General features: G+C 39.9%; 1 long non-coding RNA gene across 2 annotated transcripts; it reads right to left on the bottom strand.

Moving 5' to 3' along the window:
- Nucleotides 1-1,384: 1,384 nt before the first annotated feature.
- Nucleotides 1,385-22,387, bottom strand: LOC138430977 (uncharacterized). 2 transcript variants are annotated; one of them, XR_011253475.1, is made up of 3 exons: nt 22,171-22,387; nt 8,130-8,246; nt 1,385-3,503 (listed from the first exon to the last, which is right to left on the bottom strand). It is a non-coding gene; the product is annotated as an uncharacterized lncRNA (long non-coding RNA). The 2 variants fall into 2 exon arrangements; XR_011253476.1 differs by lacking the exon at nt 22,171-22,387 and adding an exon at nt 21,970-22,067.
- Nucleotides 22,388-25,172: the final 2,785 nt, after the last annotated feature.

Consider the following 25,172-nt stretch of genomic DNA (forward strand, 5'->3'; position numbering starts at 1 on the left):
CCTGATACTTCTCAGCATCTTGTGTAGCACTGCCAGATACTGCCACCCTTGTGTGTGTGTGTGTGTGTGTGTGTGTGTGTGTGGACAATCACAGGGCTCCTGATACTTCTCAGCATCTTGTGTAGCACTGCCAGATACTGCCACCCGTGTGTGTGTGTGTGTGTGTGTGTGTGTGTGTGTGTGTGGACAATCACAGGGCTCCTGATACTTCTCAGCATCTTGAGTAGCTCTGCCAGATACTGCCACCCTTGTGTGTGTGTGTGTGTGTGTGTGTGTGTGTGTGTGGACAATCACAGGGCTCCTGATACTTCTCAGCATCTTGAGTAGCTCTGCCAGATACTGCCACCCTTGTGTGTGTGTGTGTGTGTGTGTGTGTGTGTGTGTGAGTCATTCAGTCGTATCCAACTCTTTGGAGTCCATGGACTCTAGCCGGCCAGGCTCCTTTGTCCGTGGATTTCTCCAGGCAAGAATCTTGGAGCAGGCAGCCATTACCTTCTCCAGAGGATCTTCCCCACACAGGGATCGAACCTGCATCTCCTGCATTGCAGGCAGATTCCTTACCATCTGAGCCACCAGGGAAGCCCAGTGCCGCCTTTGCCCATGCTATCGCCTCACTATCCATCTGCCACACATATCTCACATGTGAGTCAGTCATTCCCCATCATTCCCCATAATCTCCCAGGAGCTTCCCATTATCTTTAGAATAAAACCCAAATTTCCAAGCCTCTAAGCCCTCTGTGCCTGGCAGAGCAGAGCCCCTCAACTGGCCCACCAGGTACCCCCTTGCGGGTCCCCAGTGCTCCAAGCACCTCACTTCTTCCCATGACTGGCTCCCCAAACAAGCCCCCAGGGTCAGTGAGTGACAGACGTTGCATGTGTCTCTCCAGCATGTGCAGAAAGCTGGCACAACCCTGAGGTTCTGGGAGAAGGGGTGCAAACTTGGGCAGCATCCAGGGACTACCACAGGGCAAACACACTCTCAGCACCCAGCTGACTCTGTGGGATCTGGAGAAGGCATGCCCTCTCCAAACCCCCAGCCCAAGAAGGAACAAGAGGTGTGAAATAGGAATCCCCATAGACAAGGTCTGAGCAAGCATCAGAATTCCTAGCCAGGCTGACTGGTGAAGGTATTTCTCTCCTGAACCCAGTCAAAGAACAGGAGGGCAGAGTCCAGTAAGTGACAACTACTGTTCTCTTGTGTGAGCTAGTTTCAACATTAAAAAAGGCAGGAGGTAAGAGAAAAGAAAGATATTATTGGAAATAGTGGAGTAGTCAAAACCTCCAAAAAATTTATCGTTTCCTCCCTAAAGCAAACACTGGCCAAGTTGTCAATATCAACTCTACTAGAACTCTGGAAATCAACAAAATGCTTGAAAACAATGTATCATGTAAAGATATGTTCCACTTTATTAGTTTATGCAGAAAAGGTACTGTGAACCAAAATCCAGTAACAGGTTCAGTTCAGTCACTCAGTCGTGTCCGACTCTTTGTGACCCCATGAATCGCAGCACACCAGGCCTCCCTGTCCATCACCAACTCCCAGAGTTCACTCAGACTCACGTCCATCGAGTCAGTGATGCCATCCAGTAACAGGTTACTTCTTGGCAAAATGGTGCAGTCCATTTTGGGAAACAGTTTAGCATTTGCTCAATATTTACTTACAGAATTATCATATGATCTAGCAATTCTGCTCCAAGGTATAGAACCAAGAGAATTAAAAACACATCTCCCCCACAAACCTGTGCACAGATGTTCATAGGAGCATTATTCATAATAGTCCAAAAGTAGAAACAACCGAAAGGTCATGATAAACAGATAAGCCAAAAAAAGAAAAGCATATCCGTACAATGGAACAGCATTTGGCCATTAAAAAAAAAAAAAATGCTGCGACTTGCATAGGCCTTGAAAACATTAAGCTAAGTGAGGTAAGTCAGATAGGAAAGGCCGAATATTCCCCAGTTTCACTTTTAAATGTCTAGGATAGGCAAATCCATCAAAACAGGAAGTAGATAGGTAACTGTCAGGGTTGAGTAAGGAGACATAGGGCTGCTAATGAGGATGTTTCCTTTCACAGTGACGAAAATGTTCTGGAATCAGATAATGGTCATCATTGCAAAATACTGTGAATATACTAAAAACCATTATGTTACATACTTTAAGTGGTTGAATTTTATGGTATATGAATTATATCATAATTAAAATAAAAGCTTCAGCTAGTATTAATAAGTATGCTGGCTATTACTTTACACTTATTTTAAGAAATAAAAATTCACACCCACACTGAGTGGCGAGGATGGAAGATATGAAAGATCAAGACCAGTAAATTGTTCCAAGAAAGATAGAGACTTAAATGGGAAGATCAATAAACTTGTAAAACAATAACAGGGAACATTTTATGAAAAGGGAAATTTTCATTAAGTTTTTCTGGGATGATTGCATAAGTGTGGACATACATGTAAATATCATTAGCTATACCTCTAGTGTTTATGTGCTTTACTGTACATAAAAAATATTTCAATTAGAATAACAGAATACATTTTGCATTAAGATTTAGTACACATCCATGTACATACATTCATGTAGACTCATACACTTGAAAATTGCTTCAAGAAACAAGATTCCTTTGTCTTAGGATACATTCCAATCTATTCTAATCTTGTCTATTGACACAAAGCAAACAACAAGGTAACAGCATTAAACACTTGAATTCATCTGGAAAACATTACTTTAGAGTCACTCTCTTTTTCTAATGAATAGGAGTTTAAGCAAAAAAATTAATTTATATATTTATATACACATATATCATATCCCTATAGATTTTATCAAGTCACTCTCTCACCTGAACAAATTTTTCATTTCACTTTCAATTTATTGTCTTAGTATCCTTACTTTCCCATAACTCTTCATGAATCATTTTGATTAACAAAAGAAAGTCAAGAAAATTCTTCCACCAACAAATTTTCTGGCACTTTTTAAAAAATCCAGTTGTTACCTTTTGAAAATAACCACCACGATTTCCAAAAGTTTCTCTTTGGGGGTTATAACCATCAATCATTTTTATCACTAAAGGCAAACATGTTTTTAAGTGCACAAAGGAAGTCTTTATCATCAACAGTGTGGTTATAACTTAGGATTATAATGAAGATTCACTCAGCAGTGACTCACGGCTGACCCTGGCCCTATTTAGGGTAAAGTGCAGCAATGCAGTTTACCCAGTTCCTTGAACTGAGACAAACAGACACAGACCACCAGAGTGGGTACAGATACCTCTGTTACTGGCTGGGCTCCTGGGATGAACTGGCTTTCCTGGTTCTGACAGGAAATTGGCTTCCTTCCAATTTCTGACATAGTTTAGCCTTCCAGAATCCCCAGACAAAGACTCAGCTTGATATCCCGCTGTGGTCCTTTCCACATCTGAACAAACCTTCAGGCTCACTTAGGACTTCTCTGTACTTCTCCCCCAACTTTCATTCTGAATCTGCGTGTGGAACTCTTTTTAATGCCTGTAAAAAAAAAAAAAATCATCTTACTGAATTGGTTTCACTGTTCTTGCTTGTGTGTTTTTTATTTAGCATATATTTTACATATACATATATTGGGGATTCTAAGTCTTACAACATTTCTCCCTCGCAGTATCATATCTCCAAGTATAAGCATCTACTGAGCATATAAGTATAGCAGAGGGGTCCTTGAGAAGAAAAATGACGTTGCACCTGGTTCTGACCACCAGAGCCGAGATAGAAGATGTGGGCTTCACTCCCTCAGTCAGCTGTCACTGCAGTTCACCTTTATGAGCTGCAAGTTGTGCGTGTGACCTTTCCTCATCATTGTTCTTGTTCCGGGGACTGATGTCTATCTTTAGGGGGGACATGAGGCCACATCTACATTTTAAAATAATTTATAATTGTGAAATAGTTAAAATATAAAAAAAGTACATTCAATAATTGAATAAAAGTCACAGATATACTCATATACTTGTATTTAACAGAATGATGTCATATTTGCTTAGAACTTTTTAAAAGTACTAAAATACATTAGATGCTATGACTATCCCCTTTTTTGGATTTCCCTGAATACAATATAGCAATGAATATACATGAACAAGAGTTACATGTATAACAAAGGAGGACTGGCTAGGACAATGCAAAGTTATGTGAGAAATGTTAGCTACAAAAGGCTACATCTTGTAGGAACATATAGGATTCTGTATATTAGGGACACAGACATGTATGTCCATGCCACACACATAGACATGCTATAGAACCACAAGGAAGTTCATGCACATGGTAACTGCTAACTGCAGCATTCCCCCCTCTCCTCAATTCTGGGAAGTAAAGACAGAGAATGGGATTGGGGAAATCACACGTAAGGACACACAGTCAACCACATGTCCACCTACGACCCAGCAATTCTACTGCTAGGTATATAGCCTAGAAAAGAGTGTCTTTGAACATGAGCCAAAGATATTAACATGAAGTCAAAATACAGGTACTCAAGAGATACCTGGAGCAAAAGACAAGCTTGGACTTGGAGTACAGAATGAAGCAGGGCAAAGCCTAACAGAATTTTGCCAAGAGAATGAGCTGGTCATAGCAAACACCCTCTTCCAGCAACACAAAAGACGACTCTTTACATGGACATCACTAGATGGTCAATACCAAAATCAGACTGATTATATTCTTTGCAACAGAAGACATAAAAGGTCTATAGAGTCAGGAAAAACAAGACAGGGTGTTGACTGTGGCTCAGATCATGAAGGCCTTATTGCAAAATTCAGACTTAAATTGAAGAAAGTAGGGAAAACCACTAGACCATCCAGGTATGACCTAAATAAAATCCCTTATGATTATCTACAATGGAAGTAACAAATAGGTTCAAGGGATTAGATCTGATAGACAGAGTGCCTGAAGAACTATGGACAGAGATTTGTAACACTGTACAGGAGGTGGTGATCAAAACCATCCCCAAGTAATGCAAAAAGGCAAAATGGTTGTCTGAGGAGGCCTTATGAACAGCTGAGAAAAGAGAAGCAAAGGCAAAGGAGAAAAGTAAAGATATACACATCTAAAAGCAGAGTTCCAAAGAATAGCAAGGAGAGATAAGAAAGCCTTCCTCAGTGATCAATGCAAAGAAATAAGGAAAATAATAGAAAGGGGAAAGACTAGAGATCTCTTCAAGAAAATTAGAGATACTAAGGGAAAATTTCATGCAAACATGGGAATAATAAAGACAGAAGCGATATGGACCTAACAGAAGCAGAAGATATTAAGAACAGGTGGCAAGAATACACAGAAGAACTATATCAAAAAAAGATCTTAATGACCCAGATAATCACAATGGTGTGATCACTCACATAGAGACAGACATCCTGGAGTGAGAGGTCAAATGGGCCTTAGGAAGCATCACTGCAAATAAAGCGAGTGGAGGTGATGGGATTCCAGCTGAGTTATTTCATATCCTAAAGATGACACTGTTAAAAAGCTACACTCAATATTCCAGCAAATTTGGAAAATTCAGCAGTGGCCACAGGACTGGAAAATGTCAGTTTTCATTCTAATCCCAAAGAAACACAATGCCAAAGAATGCTCAAACTACCTCACAGTTGCACTCATCTCACACCCTAGTAAAGTGATGCTTAAAATTCTCCAAGATACGCTTCAACAGTACCAACAGTGAACCAAGAACTTTCAGATGTTCAAGGTATATTTAGAAAAGGCAGAGGAACCAGATATCAAATTCCCAATATCTTCTGGATCATCAAAAAAGCAAACATCTACTTCTGCTTCACTGATTATGCTAAAACATCTGCCTGAGTGGATCACAATAAACTGTGGAAAGTTCTTAAAGAGATGGGAATAGCAGACCACCTTACCTGCCTTCTGAAAAATCTGTATGCAAGTCAAGAAGCAACAGTTAGAACAAGACATGGAACACTGTTCTGGTTCCAAACTAGGAAAGGAGTACATCAAGGCTGTATATTGTCACCCTGATTAAATAACCTCTAGACAGAGTACATCATGCGAAATGCTGGGCTGGATGAAGCACAAGCAAAGATTGCCAGGAGAAATATCAATAACCTCAGATATAACGATGACACCACCCATATGGCAGAAGGTGAAGAGGAACTAAAGAGCCTCTTGATGAAAGTGAAAGAGAGAGTGAAAAAGTTGACTTGTAACTCAACTTTCAAAATACTAAGATTATGGCATCCAGTCCCATCACTTCATGGCAAATAGATGCGGAAACAATGGAAACAGTGACAGACTTTATTTTCTTGGGCTCCAAAATCACTGCAGATGGTGACTGCAACCATGAAATTAAAAGATGTTTGTTCCTTGGAAGAAAAGCTATGGCCAACCTAGACAGCATATTATAAAGCAGAGACATTACTTTGCTGACAAAAGTCCGTATAGTCAAAGGTGTGGTTTTTCCAGCAGTCACATATGGATGTGAGAGTTGAACTATAAAGAAAGGTGAGCACTGAAGAATCGATCCTTTTGAATAGTGGTGTTGGAGAAGACTTTTGAGAATCCCTTGGACTGCAAAGAGATTAAACCAGTCAATCGTAAAGGAAATCAGTCCTGAATATTCATTGGAAGGTGAATACTTCAGCCAATACTTCCCACCTGATGGGAAGAATTGACTCATTTGAAAACTGACCCTGATGCTGGGAAAGATTGAAGGCAGGAGGAGAAGGGGATGACAGAGAATGAAATGGTTGGATGGCATCACTGACTCAATTGACATGAGTTTGAGTAAGCTCTGGTAGTTGGTGATGGACAGGGAAGCCTGGTGTGCTGCAGTCCATGGGGTTGCAAAGAGTCAGGACATGACTGAGTAGGCTGAACTGAAGTGAACTTGAACATGAAAGATAGGTACGTGTCCAGCCACTGGACAAAGTCTATATAATCCCACCCGCATAAAGTTCAGAGTTGGCCAAACTATTTTCTAGTAAGAAATATAAGGAAAGAAATAAGAAAATTGATTAACAAGATAGCCCAACAGTGAATGGGAGGAGGCATCAGGAAAACTTCAGGTTGATGAAAATGATCCCTATCTTGGTCTGGGTATTGCTTAGGTGTATGTAAGTTCATAGAGTTATACCCTTAATATTTGTATGTATTTTGTATTTAAATTGCATCTCAATATTGGGGATTCCCAGCTGGCTCAGTGGTCAAGAATTTGCCTGCAATACAGGAGACCTGGATTCTATCCCTGGATTGGGAAGATCTCCTGGAGAAGGGAATGGCAACCCACCCCAGTGTTCTTGCCTGGAGAATTCCTTGGACAGAGGAGCCTGCTAGGATGTAGTCCATGGGGTCACAAAGTCAGACACGACTGAGCAACTGACCATGCGTGCATTCTAAAATAAGAAACAAAACACCTTCTTCATTATCATAATTCTGAGACTTTCCATTCTTTTTGCCTTTCCACACTCTGGACTCAGGTTTGAATACTTCTGAAGTCTCAATTAACAAACAATGCCTATCCTGGTGAACGGTTCCTGGGAATTTCTGGGGTCTTTCTTCTGTTGTTACCATTTCCTTTATTTCAGAGTTGTTTTTTTTCTTTCACCATCCTGCTCAATGTTTCCATAACATCTGATTTGCTGTGTGGGTCATATATTTTTACCCTCTAGTTTCAGTTTTAAGACCTTTAAGTCTTAGATATGCGTTTCTCCAAATAACCTGTTCTTTCCCATAATCCTAAACTTATACTTAGTGTTTCAAGATCCTGAACCCTGCATCAGAGAGTAAAATCTTAACTCCTCTCATTTCCCAGAATTTGGATGGGAAGGAGTTGGAAAAACTGCACTTTTAGACACCAGACATAGGTGTGCATTAGTGCATGCTCAGTCGCTAAATCATGTCCAACTCTCGCAACCCCATGGACTGTAGCCTGCCAGGCTCTTCTGTCATGGGATTCTCCAGGCAAGATTACTGGAGTGGGTTGCCATTGCCCTCTTCAGGGGATCTTCCCAACCCAGGGATTGAATCTGAGTCTCCTGCTTGGCAAGTGTATTCTTTACCACTGAACCACCTGGGAAGCCAAACCCCAAAGCATGAAAAACTGGAGGTGGTTACACAAACGATCCAGAATAAAATACCTTGGAATAAACACAAACTAACCTCTTCTATGCAAATATACTCTATCAGCTTGGAAAACAGGCACTTCTGTTGAACATGCACGGAATGTTTCATTAACATTTCTATCACCGGGATCCCGAGCACACCAGCATCAGTGGTCTAAAAAAAAAAAAAAAAAAAAAAATCTTACGAAGCTTATCTGAAATCCTCATCTTTCAAGATTTCATGTATATATGTAAAACAAAATAACTTACAGAGAGCTTTCTCCATCTGACTGAAAAATAAATAAAAAAGCATTATTTCCAAGTCCTTGGAAACTGGCTCAAGGCAGACACCTCTCGCTGTGCCTAATGTTATAAAAATCTATAAGCCATTAACTCTAGCAACATTAAATATATAAAAATCAATTCCAATGCCCTGTACTTCTTTCAAAGTCCCAATGTGCAATGGGAAATATATAAGAAAATACTACCTGCTCCCCGATATTCTTCTGGTATTTCTCTGATTTATCCTGGAAAGTCAGTCAGTTGCGCCCACCTGTACCAGGGACATTAGGAAGCAATCAGCTAGTCTTATGGTCTTTGGGAAGTTCACAGTCAGACTCTGTTCAGAGGCCAAGCCCAGCTCTCAGGTGGTCAAGCCAGGCCTCTGTGGTACTACAGCCACAGCTTCTGGGGAAATCACCTGTTACCATGGTCCGACACCAGGCCTTGACTCACTGTACAGGACTCACTTCCCACCTTCACTATGAAAATACAGGGAATTGTACTTTCTGGGAAAGCTCCAATTAACCCAATGATTACAGCTATATGGTTGACAGCAGCTTTATCCTCATTCTTTCAATATGCATGTGTTTATAGATAGCACATGCAGATGACCCCACCCTCATGGCAGAAAGTGAAGAAGAACTAAAGAGCCTCTTGATGAAAGTGAAAGAGGAGAGTGAAAGAGTTGGCTTAAAGCTCAACATTCAGAAAACGAAGATCATGGCATCCGGTCCCATCACTTCATGGGAAATAGATGGGGAAACAGTGGAAACAGTGTCAAACTTTATTTTTGGGGGGCTCCAAAATCACTGAAGATGGTGACTGCAGCCAGGAAATGAAAAGACGCTTACTCCTTGGAAGGAAAGTTATGACCAACCTAGACAGCATATTAAAAAGCAGAGATATTACTTTGCCAACAAAGGTCCATCTAGTCAAGGCTATGGTTTTTCCAGTAGTCATGCATGGATGTGAGAGTTGGACTGTGAAGAAAGCTGAGCACCAAAGAATTGATGCTTTTGAACTGTGGTGTTGGAGGAGACTCTTGAGAGTCCCTTGGACTGCAAGGAGATCCAACCAGTCCATCCTAAAGGAGATCAGTCCTGGGTGTTCATTGGAAGGACTGATGTTGAAGCTGAAACTCCAATACTTTGGCCACCTGATGCAAAGAGCTGACTCATTTGAAAAGACCCTGATGTTGGGAAAGATTGAGGGCAAAAGGAGAAGGGGACAACAGGGCATGAGATGGTTGGATGGCATCACCAACATAATGGACATGGGTTTGGATAGACTCCGGCAGTTGGTGATGAACAGAGAGGCCTGGCGTGCTGTAATTCATGGGGTCGCAAAGAGTTGGACATGACTGAGCAACTGAAGCGAACTGAACTGAACTAATAGCTAGCAGATTTTTTAAATGTAGTTGACTTACAATATTGTGTTAGTATCAGGTGCACAGCAAAATGGCTCAGTTATCTGTTTTAAATTGTATTCCATTATAGGCTATTCTAAGATATTGAGTATAATTCCCAGTGCTAAACAGTAAATCCTGGTTGCTTATCTATTTTCTGTATAGTAGTTTATATCTGTTAATCCCAATTCCTAATTTGTCCCTCTCTCCCTCTCTCCTGTTTGGTAACTGTAAGGAGGGCACAGCAACCCACTCCAGCATTCTTGCCTGGGAAATCCCATGGACAGAGGAGCCTTGAGGGCTACAGTCCATAGGATCACAAAGAGTCAGACATGACTGACGCAATTGTTTTCTATGTCTGTGAGTCTGTTTCTATTTTATATATAGATTCATTTGTGCCATTTTTAGATTTCACATATAAGTAATATGATATATTTGTCTTTGTCTGACTCACTTCACTAAGGATAATATTCTCTAGATCCATCCATGTTGCTGCAAATGGCAATACTTCCTTCTTTTTATGGCTGAATAGTATTCCACTGTGCATGTATGTGTATGCATATATACACACATACATACTCACAAGGCCCCTTCTTTATCCATTCATTTGTCGATGGACATTTAGGTTGTTTCTGTCTCATGGCTATTATAAATAGTGTTGCAGTGAACACTGAGATGCATGTATCTTTTCAAATTATAGTTTTCAAAGTTTCCAGATATATACTCAGGAGTGGGATCACTGGATCTTATGGTAGCTCTATTTTTAGTTTTTCAAATACCTCCATGTTGCTTTCCACAGAGGCCGCACCAATTTACATCTCCGCCAATAATGTATGAGGGTTTCCTCTGTCTCCACACCATCTCTAGCTTTAACTATTTTCAGACATTTTGTTAGGCTTCCCTGATGGCTCAGATAGTAATGTGGGAGAGGGAGACCCAGGTTCAATCTCTGGATCAGGAAGATCTCCTGGAGAAGGGAATGGTAACCCACTATAGTATTCTTGCCTGGAGAATCCCATGGACAGAGGAACCAGGTGGGCTACAGTCCATGGGGTAGCAAATGTAGTGTTTTTTAATTTAATTGATTTTTTTAAATTGGAGGTTAATTACTTTACAATATTGTAGTGCTTTTTGCCATACACTGACATGAATCAGCCATGGGTGTATGTGTTTTCCATTCTCTAATAATTAACAATGGGCTTCCCCTGTGGCTCAGTGTCAGAGAACTGCCTGCAATACAGGAGATGCAAGAGATGTGGGTTCAGTCCCTAGGTCTGGAAGATCCCCTGGAGGAGGGCACGGCAACCCACTCCAGTATTCTTGCCTGGGAAATCCCATGGACAGAGGAGCTTTGAGGGCTACAGTCCATAGGATCACAAAGAGTCAGACATGACTGAAGCAACCGAGCACAAGCACAAATAATTTGCAACTGAGCATTTTTTCATCTGCTTATTGGCCACCTGTATGTCTTCTTTGGAGAAATGTCTGTTTAGGTCTTCTGTATTGTTCTAATAAAGGTGCACAGAAAGGTTAACAAAAAATTATAAATGAACTTTAAAATTTTCAGCCTAAATCACAGATAAAGAAGGGCAGTTTATTATGTCTAGTACCATCAACCAAAAAAGGATTTTCTATATATAGTATTTGCTATATATATATATATATATATATATATATATAGTATTTAGAGGAGTACTAAGAAATCAGAGAATAAGCAGTTATAAAAATACATTAAAGCCAAAATCTATTCAACAGCTCACCTTGCAGGCAAACTCATAGGATCAAATCAAAGCCAGACATATGAGCATCTGGGTCAGGTTCAGCATCCTAGTCGAGGATCCTAAGCCCCATGCAGTTCAAGTGTATATGAAGTAAAAATGCTTGAGGTGCTAGGTGTTGTCAAGATTCATATTGTTTGAAGTGTAAATAGTCCTTAAAGATTTACTGAGCAAGGCCTTGCCCACCAGAACAAGACCAGTCCTTCCCATCAGGAAGCTTCCATAAGCCCTTTACCCTCATCCATCAGAGGACAGAGTGACTGAAAACCACAATCATAGAAAACTAACCAAACTGATCACATGGATTACAGGCTTGTCTGACCCAATGAAACCATGAGCCAAGCTGTGTAGGGCCACCCAACATGGAGGGTCATGGTGGAGAGTTCTGACAAAACACGATCCACTGGAGAAGGGAATGGTGAACCGCTTCAGCATTCTTGCCTTGAGAACCCCATGAACAGTACAAAAAGGCAAAAGTATATGACACTGAAAGATGAACTCCCCAGGTTGGTAGTGCCCAATATGCTATTAGAGAAGAATAGAGAAATAGTTCCAGAAGGAATGAAGAGGTTGAGCCAAAGCAAAAACAATGCCCAGTTGTGAATGTGTCTGGTGATGGAAGTAAAGTCCGATGCTGTACAGAAAAATATTGCACAGGAACCTGGAATGTTAGGTGCAAGAATCAAGGTAAATTGGAAGTGGTCAAACAGGAAATGGCAAGACTGTACATCAACATTTTAGGAATCAGTGAACTAAAATTTACTGGAATGGGTGAATTTAATTCAGATGACTATTATATCTACTACTGTGGGGAGGAAATGCAGTAGCCATCATAGTCAGGGAAAGATCTGAAATGCAGTACTTGGGTGCAATCTCAAAAATGACAGGATGATCTCTGTTCATTTCCAAGGCAAACCATTCAATATCACAATAATCCAAGTCTATGTGCCAACCACTAATGCCAAAGAAGCTGAACAGTTCTATGAAGACCTAAACAAGGCCCTAGAACTAACATCCAAAAAGATGTCCTTTTGATCATAGAGGACTGGAATGCAAAAGTAGGAAGTCAAGAGATACCTGAGTAACAGTCAAGTATGGCTTTGGAGTACAGAATGAAGTGGAGAAAAGGCTAACAGAGTTTTGCCAAGAGAACACACTGGTCATAGCAAACACGCTCTTTCAATAACAGAAGAGACGATTCTATGCATGGACATCTCCAGATGGCCAATACCAAAATCAGATTGATTATACTCTTTGCAGCCGAAGATGGAGAAGCTCTATACAGTCAGCAAACAAGACCTGGATCTGACTGTGGCTCAGATCATGAAATCTTTATTGTAAAATTCAGACACAAACTGAAGAACGTAGGGAAAACCACTAGGCCATTTGGGTATGACCTAAACCAAATCCCTTATGATTATACAATGGAAGTGACAAACAGATTCAAGGGATTCGATCTGATAGACAGAGTGCCTGAAGAACTATGGACAGAGGTTCGTGACAATGTACAGGAGGCTGTGATCAAAAACATCCCTAAGGGGGAGAAAAATGCAAAGAGGCAAAACAGTTGTCTGACAAGGCCTTACAAATAGCTGAGAAAAGAAGAAAAGCAAAAGGCAAAGGAGAAGGGAAAGATATACCCACGTGAATGCATAGTTTCAAAGAACAGCAAAAAGAGATAAGAAAGCCTTCTGATGTGAACAATTTAAAGAAATAAGAAAAACAATAGAAAAGGGAAAGACTAGGGATCTCTTCAAGAAAATTAGAGATATCAGGGGAAAATTTCATGGAAAAAAAAAAAGAGAAAAATAAAGGACAGAAATGGTATGGACCTAACAGAAGCAGAAGATATTCAGAAGAGGGTGCAAGAATACACAGATCTTAATGACCCAGATAACCATGATGGTGTGAACACTCACCTAGAGTCAGACATCCTGGAGTGCGCAGTCAAGTGGGCCTTAGGAAGAGTAACTATGAACAAAGCTAGTGGAGGTGATGAATTCCACTGAGCTATTTCAAATCCTAAGAGATGATGCTACACTCAATATGCCAGCAAATTTGGAAAACTCAGCAGTGGCCACAGGACTGGAAAAGCTCCTTTTCATTTCAACCCCAAAGAAGGGCAATGCCAAAGAATGCTCAAACTACTGCACAATTGCACTCATTTCACATGCTAGCAAAGTAATGCTCAAAATCCATCAAGCTAGGTTTCAACAGTATGTGAACAAAGAACTTCCAGATACACAAGCTGGATTTAGAAAAGGCAGAGGAACCAGAGATCACAATGCCAACATCCATTGCATCATAAAAAAAAAGCAAGAGAATTCCATAAAAACTTCTGCTTTGTTGACTATGCTAAAGCCTTTGACTGTGTGGATCACAGCAAACTGTAGAAAATTCTTAGAGAGATGGGAGTACCAGACCATTGTACCTGCCTCTTGAGAAATCTGTATGCCAGTCAAGGAGCAACAGTTAGAACCAGACATGAAACAACAGACTGGTTCAAAATTGGGAAAGGAGTATGTCAAGGCTGGATACTGTCAGTTCTGTTCACTTAACTTATATGCCAGTTCAGTTCAGTTCAGTCACTCAGCCGTGTCTGACTCTTTGCGATCCCATGGACTGCAGTACGCCAGGCCTCCCTGTCCATTACCAACTCCCAGAGATTACTCAAAATCATGTACATTGAGTCAGTGATGCCATCCAACCATCTCATCCTGTCATCCCCTTCTCTTCCCACCTTCAATCTTTCCCAGAATCAGGGTCTTTTCAAATGAGTCAGCTCTTCACATCAGGTGGCCAAAATGGGAGTTTCAGCTTCAGCATCAGTCCTTCCAATGAACATTCAGGACTAATTACCTTTAAGATGGACTGGTTGGATCTCCTTGCACTCCAAGGGACTCTCAAGAGTCTCCTCCAACACCACAGTTCAAAGCATCAATTCTTCAGCTCTCAGCTTTCTTTATAGTCCAACTCTCACATCCATACATGACCACTGGAAAAACCATAGCCTTGACTAGATGGACCTTTGTTAGCAAAGTAATGTCTCTGCTTTTTAATATGCTGTCTAGGTTGGTCATAATTTTTCTTCCAACAAGCAAGTGTCTTTTAATTTCATGGCCACAGTCACCACCTGCAGTGATTTTGGAGCCCCCCAAAATAGTCTGTCACTATTTCTATTGTTTCCCCATCTATTTGCCATGAAGTGATGGGACTGGACACCATAATCTTAGTTTTCTGAATGTTGAGTTTTAAACCAACTTTTTCACTCTCCTCTTTCACTTTCACCAAGAGGCTCTTTAGTTCTTCTTCACTTTCTGCCATAAGGGTGGTATCATCATTATATCTGAGGTTATTGATATGTCTCCTGACAATCTCCATTCCAGCTTGTGCTTCTTCCAGCCCAGCATATCTCATCATGTACTCTGCATATAAGTTAAATAGGCAGGGTGATAATATACAGCCTTGATGTACTCCTTTCCATACTCCTTCCTGATTTGGAACCAGTCTGTTGTTCCATACCCAGTTCTAACTGTTGCTTCCTGACTTGTATACAGATTTCTCAGGAGGCAGGTCAGGTGGTCTGGTATTCCTATCTCTTTAAGATTTATCCAGAGTACATCATTGAACGGCTGGGCTGAATGAAGCACAAGCTGGAATCAAGTTTGCTAGGAGAAATATCAATAACCTCAGAGATGCAGATAATACCACCCTTATGGCAGAAAATGAGAGGAACTAAAGAAACTCTTGATGAAGGTAAAAGGTGAGAGTGAAAAAGCTGACTTAAAACTCAACATTCAGAAAACTAAGATTTGGGCATTCAGTCCCATTACTTCATGTCAAATAGATGGGGAAACAATGAAAACAATGACAGACTTTATTTTCTCCAAAATCACTGCAAAATGGTAACTGTAGCCGTGAAATTAAAAGACACTTGCTTCTTAGAAGGAAAGCTACAACAAACGTAGACAGCATATTAAAAAGTAGAGACATTACTTAGCCAACAAAGGTACATAGAATCAAACCTGTGGTTTTTCCAGTAGTCATGTATGGATGTGAGAGTTGAACCATAAAGAAGGCTGAGTGCCAAAGAATTGATGTTTTTGAGCTGTGGTTTTGGAGAAGACTCTTGAGAGTCCCTTGGGCTGCAAGGAGATCAAACCAGTTAGTCTTAAAGGAAATCAATCCTGAATATTAATTTGAAGGACTGATGCTGAAGCTGAAACTCCAATTTTTTGGCCACCTCAATGCAAAGAACCAACTAATTGGAAAAGACCCTGATAGTAGGAAAGATTAAAGGAGGAGGAAGAGAAGGGGGTGATAGAGGATGAGATGGTTGGATGGCATCACCAACTCAATGGACATGAGTTTCAGCAAGCTCCAGGAGATGGTGAAGGACAGGGAAGCCTGGCATGCTGCAGTCCATGGGTTGCAAAGAGTCAGACACAACTGAACTACTGAACAATAGTCCATGTTGACATTGAAGAATCAGCACTCAGGTACTTATCTGGAAAGGTACCACCCACTCATTCTCACTAACCATAAATTTTCTCTTGCTTCCTCATGTTGACATCAGTTTCAGTTTTGTGAATCACACCTCCAGTCTTGCTGCCTCAGAGGTGGAATATAGCTCTCCAGCTTTTGGCATGCAATTTGTTAAAGGAAAATGTTTTCTTCCTGCTAGAAGCTAAGTTACTCATTGAGGGATCTCCATCTCAATAGCACTGTGATTTAACCAACTGGGCTGACTGCCTTGAACTTATATACCTAGACTGCATACAAAAAGGAAAGAAATTGCTGGAATTCTTTTGCTGTCCTAAATTGCTTTCAGTCTGGATTTACTTAAACCACTCAAAAGTCTGGTTTCATCCAATATTTAAACCACTCAGAAAAGAGACAATCAGATGTTAAAGGTGTCAGAGAGCTTCCAAATACACAGGACCAAAGGGACCCAAAGTCCAGGGAAGGAAGAAATATTAGAAAGTCAGGCGAACACCTGCAGATGCCTTTCCCTGGGGGCATTTGCCAAGCCACTGAGAAATAAGGTTTGGTTTAAGCAGAAGCCACAGCTGGGGGCAGAAAAAATGGTAGAGAGTTTGGTGTCCATAAGGAGCTGGAATATAAAAACTGGAGGCTTGTGTGTATCAATACAGCTAGTCTCAAGATGTTTGCCAGTTTCTGAAGCAATGCAAAGCAGGAGGCTAAGGAATTAGCTTTAAAAAAAAAAATCTGTGAAGTAGTAGAAGAAAAGTATCCAAAGTCTCTGCCTTAAGGAGACAAAGACCCACCAGGTTCTCAATAAAGATGTCGTCAAATGAGGTTATGAGCCAAGAAAAAGGATTCAGGAAACGAGAGCAAGAATACACCCTACAGGGAGAGAAGTGATGGGAAGCTTGAGCCTAGGGTGAGGGTGGTGTGGTGTGCTAGAGGGTACCTGGCCCAGGAGAAACAGGAAATCTCTAGAAAGAGGTTTCCTGGAGGAAAATGGTCAAACATTTGGTACACTGGAGTAGTTGGAAAATATCTGGACAGACATTTGGCAGATATGTTGAACCATTCCAAGATATGTGTGTGTGTTTGTGTGTGTATATAATTGATGGGAACATAAAAATCCTGTCCAAAAATTGAGGCAAATATTTCCTTGAGGAAAAATTAATAGTGAGCATGAGCTCACTACTTCATTTGACCAGGAACATTAATAAAAGTCTGTCTATTGCTTCCAAAAATGCAATGCAGGCATTAAAAGCATGTAAAGAGAAAAACTGTGATGGAGGGGGCTGTGTAAATGAGCTAAATCTTCACCCGTCAGAAAATGAAACCAATAAATAATATCTAAAATGGAAATCTGTGAAAGCAATAAAGCACAGTACTTAGCGATAAAGACCTAACAAACACAACAACAAAAATAATTGAAATATATTGTCTAGTTGGGGCTGAGGGAAGAAAAGTGAATGACTGCTGGTTTTACTATAAGGCTTTTAACATTCTTGACTTTTAAACTAAATGTACAAGCTAAACTTTAAAAATAAGAATTATCATAGTTTATATGTCATGAAATAATTGTATAAATATTTCCATTGAAAATTAACAAAATAAATTTTCATTCCCAAGAAGTCAACTTTTTTTATGTAAAACTTTGAGCTGCATAGAAGAGCTAAAAGGGATTTTTAATATATGTTGTACAGAATATGTGCATTAATACAGCATCTGAGAATTGAGAAAGTTCTACCTCTTGGCTCTCAGTTGTAACAATTGTACACCTTGGGATTTCTGGCAAATAATTGCTTGCAAAACCAATAAACCACCCAAGACACAAATTATGCTTAACAAAGCTCAGCTTTCTAAATTGCACCATATAATCATCACGTTTGAAGTTTTCAATGTAATGATACAATTATCTTTCTGTGAATTTTTCCTACAAATATATATTGACACTCCTCTAATTGCCATGCACTCGCTAACTAGAGTACAAAGATAAAGCTGAAAAATAAGCCTGCTGTCAGAAAGTCCATAGGAACTCACATGATCTCTCATCATTGCCATTGTATCAAAGAACAAAGATTCTAATCTCCATTTCCTGGATTATCTCACAATTTAACCCCGAACCAAGTCAATATTGAGATAGATGTTCTTAACAGAAAACCTCTTCAGGGATTTTTGTGTGGTGGTTCTAATAGTGTCAATCTAATTCCCAAATAATTCTAACCGCCATTTAGAAATCCAAAAGAGACTAGCGAATTCACCTGCCAGTGCAGGAGACTCGGGTTCACTCCCTGGGTCAGGAAGATCCCCTGAAGGAGGAAACAGCAACCCACTCCTGTATTCTTGCCTGAGAAATCGTGTGGACAGGGGCGCCTGGCACACTACAGTCGATGGAGTCATGAAGAGTTGGACACAAGTGAGCTTCGAGCACAGGGAGCCTAGGACTTTAGGATCAGGGAGTAAATACCCACTTCAGTAATTTCTTGCTTATTGTATTTACCACAACAATTCATGTACATGCAATGATGAAGAAATAAGTATTTTCTTTATGCCACATGTGAAAGTCAGTGGAATATCTCATAGTTACGCATGTATTTAAGATCGTGTCTTATTTTAATGGGCTTCCCTGGTGGCTCAGATGGTAAAGAATCCACCTGCAATGCAGGAGATGTAGGTTTGATCCCTGGGTCAGGAAGATCCCCTGGAGAAGCTAATGCCTACCCACTCCAATATTCTTGCCTGGGAAATGCCCTTTTTTTCATTTTGACACAGGAAGAAAAAACTGTAAACTCATTTCATCTAATTTAATATAGTTCTGACTTTCTATGCTTTTCTGTATAAAGATGAAACACTAGTCACCATTCACTTCGATACTTGGATTACTAAGGAAAGGAAAAAAAAGGGTCAATAATATTTCATTTGAGGCAATCTCTCTCTCTTTCTCCTTTGGGAAAACAAACCTCAATCTCATATTCAATATTACCTTGCACTTTTAACTTAGAGAAACAACCAATTAAATCTTCCCTTAATACTAACAAGAGTTTATAGAAACAACACAGAGTGATGCCCCCAAGGAAATCTGTAATGAACACAAATCAATCTGTATCAGGACCTATTGACTTGGTTTTCAGGCACTTAGGATCACAGAATGGTGAATCTCTTCAGTAAAAGGAGTCAGTTTGACCAGAAAAAGCGCCATTTTTTCCTTATCAGTTAACCATTTATTTCTTTTAAAAGACACTATTGCAAAGTGGTACTGGAATTTGACAGCCTGAGTTTGATTCGTGATTTTGCTATATTGTCAATGAAAGTAGGTCACTTAACCTCTCTAAGACTTAATTTTAAAGGGATAATAATAACCAGTCTTAGATCTATGCTGATAATCATATGTAATATATATATAGCAAATAATTGTAAATGACCAGTAATTATGTAATTAGCATAATTATAATATGAAAGAATACAATATATTGTCATAAAATGTTCCTATAACATTTTAAATCCCCAAATCTGCAGTTACATTTTCTTTACATTTGTAACATTGTGTTTTCTCTTTTTGGAACAGACTTGGAAAAACGATATTTATTTTGTTGTTCTTTTCCAGATAATAAATAAAAATCATAAAAATAAAAGTAAGCATACAGAGATAAATATCAATTAATGTCTAATATATTCTTCTTGAACCCTAATGAATTACTTTGAGCATTCCCTCTTTAGTAATTATTAGATGAATAGATAAAGTTGTAATATTTCTCTGGGTTCTTCATTTAAACCAAAAGAGCCCAAAAGGCTGAAAATATTTACAATGATTTGTATTGTAAGTTATTGTAAACATTTACAACTGCACCTCAAAAAAAAAAAACCAGCTTGCCAGTCTTTGTTATGTCTTAATAATAGCAGTTCACAACTTCAAAATATATGGATGATTCCGCTAATAAACTGATGAGCAAAAACATCAGGCACACACTGAGCTGTCGGTTTATGTAAGTTCTAATATCTACAAAGCTCATCTACGTTGTTGGAATTTGGGGTGAAAATCACCTGAGTGGCCGGGCAGTGACCAGAAGGTGGGGTCAGATAGTGCACTGGCGATCTTCCAATTCTTGATCTGAACTCTGGTCAAATGACATATTTATTACTTGTTCACTTACATGTCTACATTTTTGTCAATAAAAAGTATTTATTTTATATATTAAAATAATTATAATAATTCATTTATATATTTTAAAAATTTACGAAGTATGGTCATGTGGTACAGTATTGTTACCATGAGATAAAGTGGTATCATCATAAGCAAAATAGGAACATAACCCTGGGACATAAAAGCTGGACTGTAACAAAGCATCAGACAAGTCGGACATGACTTAGCGATTGAATAAGGTCAACAACATAAACACATTGATTTCCAATCTTTTTTTCCTTAAGCTAAAGAAAATAAAGCCAACAGAAGGCATTCGATTTGGTCAAATTAATACACTTTGTCGTTGTGTTGCAGTCCCTCAGTCATGCCCCGCCCTCTGTGACCCCAGGGACTGCAGCCCACCCGGCTACTCTGTCCATGAGATTTTCTAGGCAAGAATCCCGCAGTAGGTTGCCATTTCCTCTTCCAGGGGATCTTCTCAACCCAGGAATCAAACCCACATTTCCTTCATTGGCAGGAGGATTTTTTTCACCTCTGAACCACCTGGAAAGCCCTACTTACTTTGTATAAGAGGACAAACAAGATCCAGTTTTCTGGCTTAAAAATCCAGTACTTTTCTGACCACACAACATGCTTTAATACTCTTCTCCTCAACAAAACAAAAGAAAGTAAAATAGCCAAAAAATGTAAGTCTTATAACTTAATACCAGTGATCATCTTCATGAAATTACTCTATCATAATTTACTATTTAAAGTAGCAAATATTTCAATCATTTGTATAGTTTAATATATCTTTTCAAAGAGAAGAAAGAAACAAATATAAAAATGTGATGATTAAAAAGTTTGTCCACAAGAAGTTTGAAAACAGAATTTATGGCCTCTCCAAGCCCTGTGATCATTCCTCTCACCACACTATGATAAACACAAAAATTCTTTTTTTTAATTTTTAAACATTTAATAAGATATATCAACCGTCCAGAAAACATGCAAAATAATGGACACCATCTTAGAGTCTTAGAATCTTAGATCTAGTTATTAACATTTTGATCTATATGATTGATATCTTTATTAGGTTTTAACTTAAAGTGTAGCTAGAGCCAGTCACTGCCATATACCTAGCTCCCTGCATTTTCTCACTCCCAAGAAGCAACCCCTAACCTCAATTTGGTATTTTTGCATGCTTTCAAGTATTATTTTACTTAAAGATACAAACTCTTTATGTACTTATATTACTATAAAATACTGTTTTGTATATTTTAAATTATGTAAATAAATGTTCTGAATATATCCTTATTTTAGATGGAAAGTTCTTAAGGGTTTGCTCCCAAATAATTTTTCAAACCCTCCTAGGACAGAAATCACTTGACTTTCATCCTCAAAGTGCTTTGAAAGGTAGATTATAATTGCAGTGTCCTATTCTGCCTGTCATATTTTATTTCTTAAGCTGCCTACATGTGAGTTCAATCTGGTATCTATGTTTATAATTAATTAGATCCCAAAATAGAAATGGCAGCAGAGAATAGAATTTTGTTGTTGAAAGTATCAGAATTGACTGCAGTGTCTTGATATTTCCTTATAGTCTGTGCAACCTTTTTCCACTTACATGAAATCTCAATAAGAAAAAGAATTGCTTTCTATTTCCCAACTTCAACAAGAAGGTCATTACTCTTTTATTGGGCAACTTTGCAGTAAATAGCATTCATTCGTAAAGCTTTGATTTCTAGCTTCATTTTAACTCTGCTTCACTGTCAAGCATTTCTTCTCTGAGTCACCCTCTCCCACCTCCCCTCCCAGATCTGTCCATTAATACCTGTCTATCTTCTCTATGGTCATTGCCACCTTCTGGAGTCATGTCACATCCAACCCCTTCATGCGACTTCAGTTTAACCAAACCTGCCACTGTGTCCCCTAATCTGATCTCATTACAGCTGCTCTAAAGGAGAAACAGGAATCTCAGGTTTCTAACATTCTCTAAATCTCTGCATCTTAAAATTCTTATTACATCTCTTACCTCACTGGGCACCAGTTCCCACGCAGTCTCTACCCTAAAACTATGGTGGGCTCTCTCAGTTTCTAGAATGTTCCATGCTCCTCATCCCTCCTGACAGCCCTGGTGGAACCCACACCCTTTGCTCAGGGCTCTGTCCTCCACTCCAGACACAGTCGTTTTCCTAAGAAGGTCACCTCTGCCCCCACCGCTTCATCTACTGTACCTTGCTGTTTTCCTTCACAACCTTATCAGTGTATCTGTGTGTGTGTGACTGGTTCCCTCCCTCATTAAACTTTAAGCTCCATCAGAGCAGAGACCATATCTACACTGCTTAACATTCAACACTGAATCCCAGCACTTTGCATAACTTGGCTTATAGTAGGTACTTCCTGAATAGTTGTTCAATTATTTTAAAATGTACATTTGTATCAACTAATGAATATGTAAGCAAGTGGAGGGTGGCGTACCCAGTATCCAGCAGTGTTTGCTTACAGAAAGTGAGGTGAGATATATCAAAGCAGCACAACCTTACCAACTAGAGAATCAGCTGCAGCCTCCACCACTCACAAAAACTGCCCTGTAGGCTCGCCTGTGTGTGGAACCTCCCTCACGTTCGGTGGTCAATCTGCCCGCCTGTCTTCATGGCTTCAATTGCCAGCGAGCTAAACAAAGTTCTAAAGGCAGGACCCTTTGGGAGGTGACGGAGCACGTGGATTGCAACCAGGCAGGAAAGCGCAACCTGCGGAAGCTTAAGGAAGTGAGAAGCTTAGGATGCAGTCAAAGGGAGAGTTAAAAACATACGTGTGGTGTGGAAACTCAGTCCTTATTCTTCACTTTAGCTCCTGACACTTCTGGTGGGAATGCAAGGAGAGAGAACACCAGACAGGGAAAGATGTGGGCAGCGCAGGACATTCAGCCCTCTGTAGCCGCCTACCAGTCACCTTCCTTCTTTTCCACGCCCATGAGCCATTATCCCATCAAAAGAGAAAGTCTCAAGACTTCCCTGATGGTCCAGTGGTTAAGACTTTGCCTTCCAGTGCTGGGGTTATGGGTTTGATCCCCGGTGGGCGAACTAAGATCTCACATGCCATGGGGTATGGCCAGAAAGTGGGGAGAAAAAAACAAACAGTAAAACAAAAGTTTGGAAACACCATCCCATCTTCTCCTGATGCTGAGAACATCTGCTCTTTTCCACATTCAGTGTATCTTAAACCACTTGTAAACAAAAAACTCTTCTTTAGGAGAGTGTTTTCCTTATCTATTCTCACATGCAAAGGAAATAAATTAGGAAAGATTAAGATTTTTGTATTTAAATGCCTTACTGCAAATCCCTGTGAATGTATCTGTAATCATGTCTATTTCAAGACATGGCATAATCTTTGTTTTGCCCTTGCTGTTAATCTACTTATTATTAAGGAGTCTAAGAAGCCGGGGCCTCTGAACTGTCTAAAAGTGATGCCTTCCTAGGGTTTTAAGATGTTCCATTTACTTTTAAAGATAATAACAAAGCGTTACTAGAGGTGACTTTGACACCTTTTGAAACTGAACAAATAGTGGTCTAGTTGTTGGCTATCAGATTCAGAGGAAATTCATCCTATAGGTGAAACACTTCCAGCCTGGGGGAGACTCTGAAACAACTGTCAAAGATGTGTGAAACAGATGGTGCAAAAAAAAAAAAAAATGTACACATATCATGCAAAGACTCAAAAAAAAACAACCCACAAAGACAAGTATATTATTACCACTTTGGAATTCACATTTTTGTAATTCTCTAGGTATGCAACACATGCACTCTGAATAAAAGTAAACTGAGAGTTATTCTTTTAGCTGTCAAAACTAATCATAAACTTTTATTAATAAAAACAGACTTCCCCGGTGGCTCAGACGGTAAAGCGTCTGTCTACAATGCGGGAGACCAGGGTTCGAACCCTGGGTTGGGAAGATCCCCTGGAGAAGGAAAATGGCAATCCACTCCAGGACTATTGCCTGGAAAATCCCATGGACAGAGGAGCCTGGTAGGCTACAGCCCATTGGGTAGCAAAGTGTCGGACATGACTAAGTGACTTCACTTCAAATTTTAAGAACAGGCAAACAGATAAATGAACCAAAAGTCAAAAAGTAACCCCACATACAGATAGGAATGTCATATATAATAGAGGTGCTATTATAATTAAGTGAGGTTATTTTAAAAAGTGGTGGAACACGTGCCTATCATTGCAGGGGGGAGGGATTTCTCTTCTTCATGGGCACATGGCCATGACCTTGTACCTGAGCTCTGGCTGATGGAAGGTGGACAGGATCAACACACCCCGAGGCCTGATCCACAGAAGATTTCTGGGCTATCACTGTGGCTTCCCCACTCCTCTGGCAGCCTTGAAGCCCACTGTCAAATAGCAGAGCCACTGTATTCTTGCCTGGAGAATTCCATGGACAGAGGAGCCTGGCAGGCTACAGTTTTCATGGGGTCTCAAAGAGCTGGACACAAATGAGTGACTTTCACTCACTTCACAGTGTGGAAGAAGCCCAGGTTTCTGAGGCAAGTCTTAGAGGAGGGACTCCTGACAATCAGAAACACCCGTTTTGGACTCAGCTGAAAGAGAGTTAGTCGCACAATCATGTCTGGCTCTTTGTGACCCCATGGATTGTAGCCCTCCAGGCTCTATGGAATTTTCAAGGCAAGAATACTTGAGTGAGTAGCCATTCCCTCCTCCATATCTTCCCAACCCAGGGATTGAACCCAGGCCTCCAATATTGCACATGGATTCTTTACCACTGAGCCACCAGCAAAGCCCTAGCTGAAAGAAGTAAACTTTTATTGGGTTAGACCACTGAGATTTGGGAGTTTATTTGTTAAAGTAGCTACCACTGTATTTTCTAATACAGATTTTCTTTTATACCATACACATGACACCTATATTATTAAGACCTAAATATCTATGACACCCTCCAAAACAGAATATAAGAAAATATATATTTATGACATTTAGGTAGAACTGGAACACTTAAACAAGACACAAATGCAA

Source organism: Ovis canadensis, chromosome 26 (assembly GCF_042477335.2).
Source record: "Ovis canadensis isolate MfBH-ARS-UI-01 breed Bighorn chromosome 26, ARS-UI_OviCan_v2, whole genome shotgun sequence".
NCBI classification, from domain to species: Eukaryota; Metazoa; Chordata; class Mammalia; order Artiodactyla; family Bovidae; genus Ovis; species Ovis canadensis.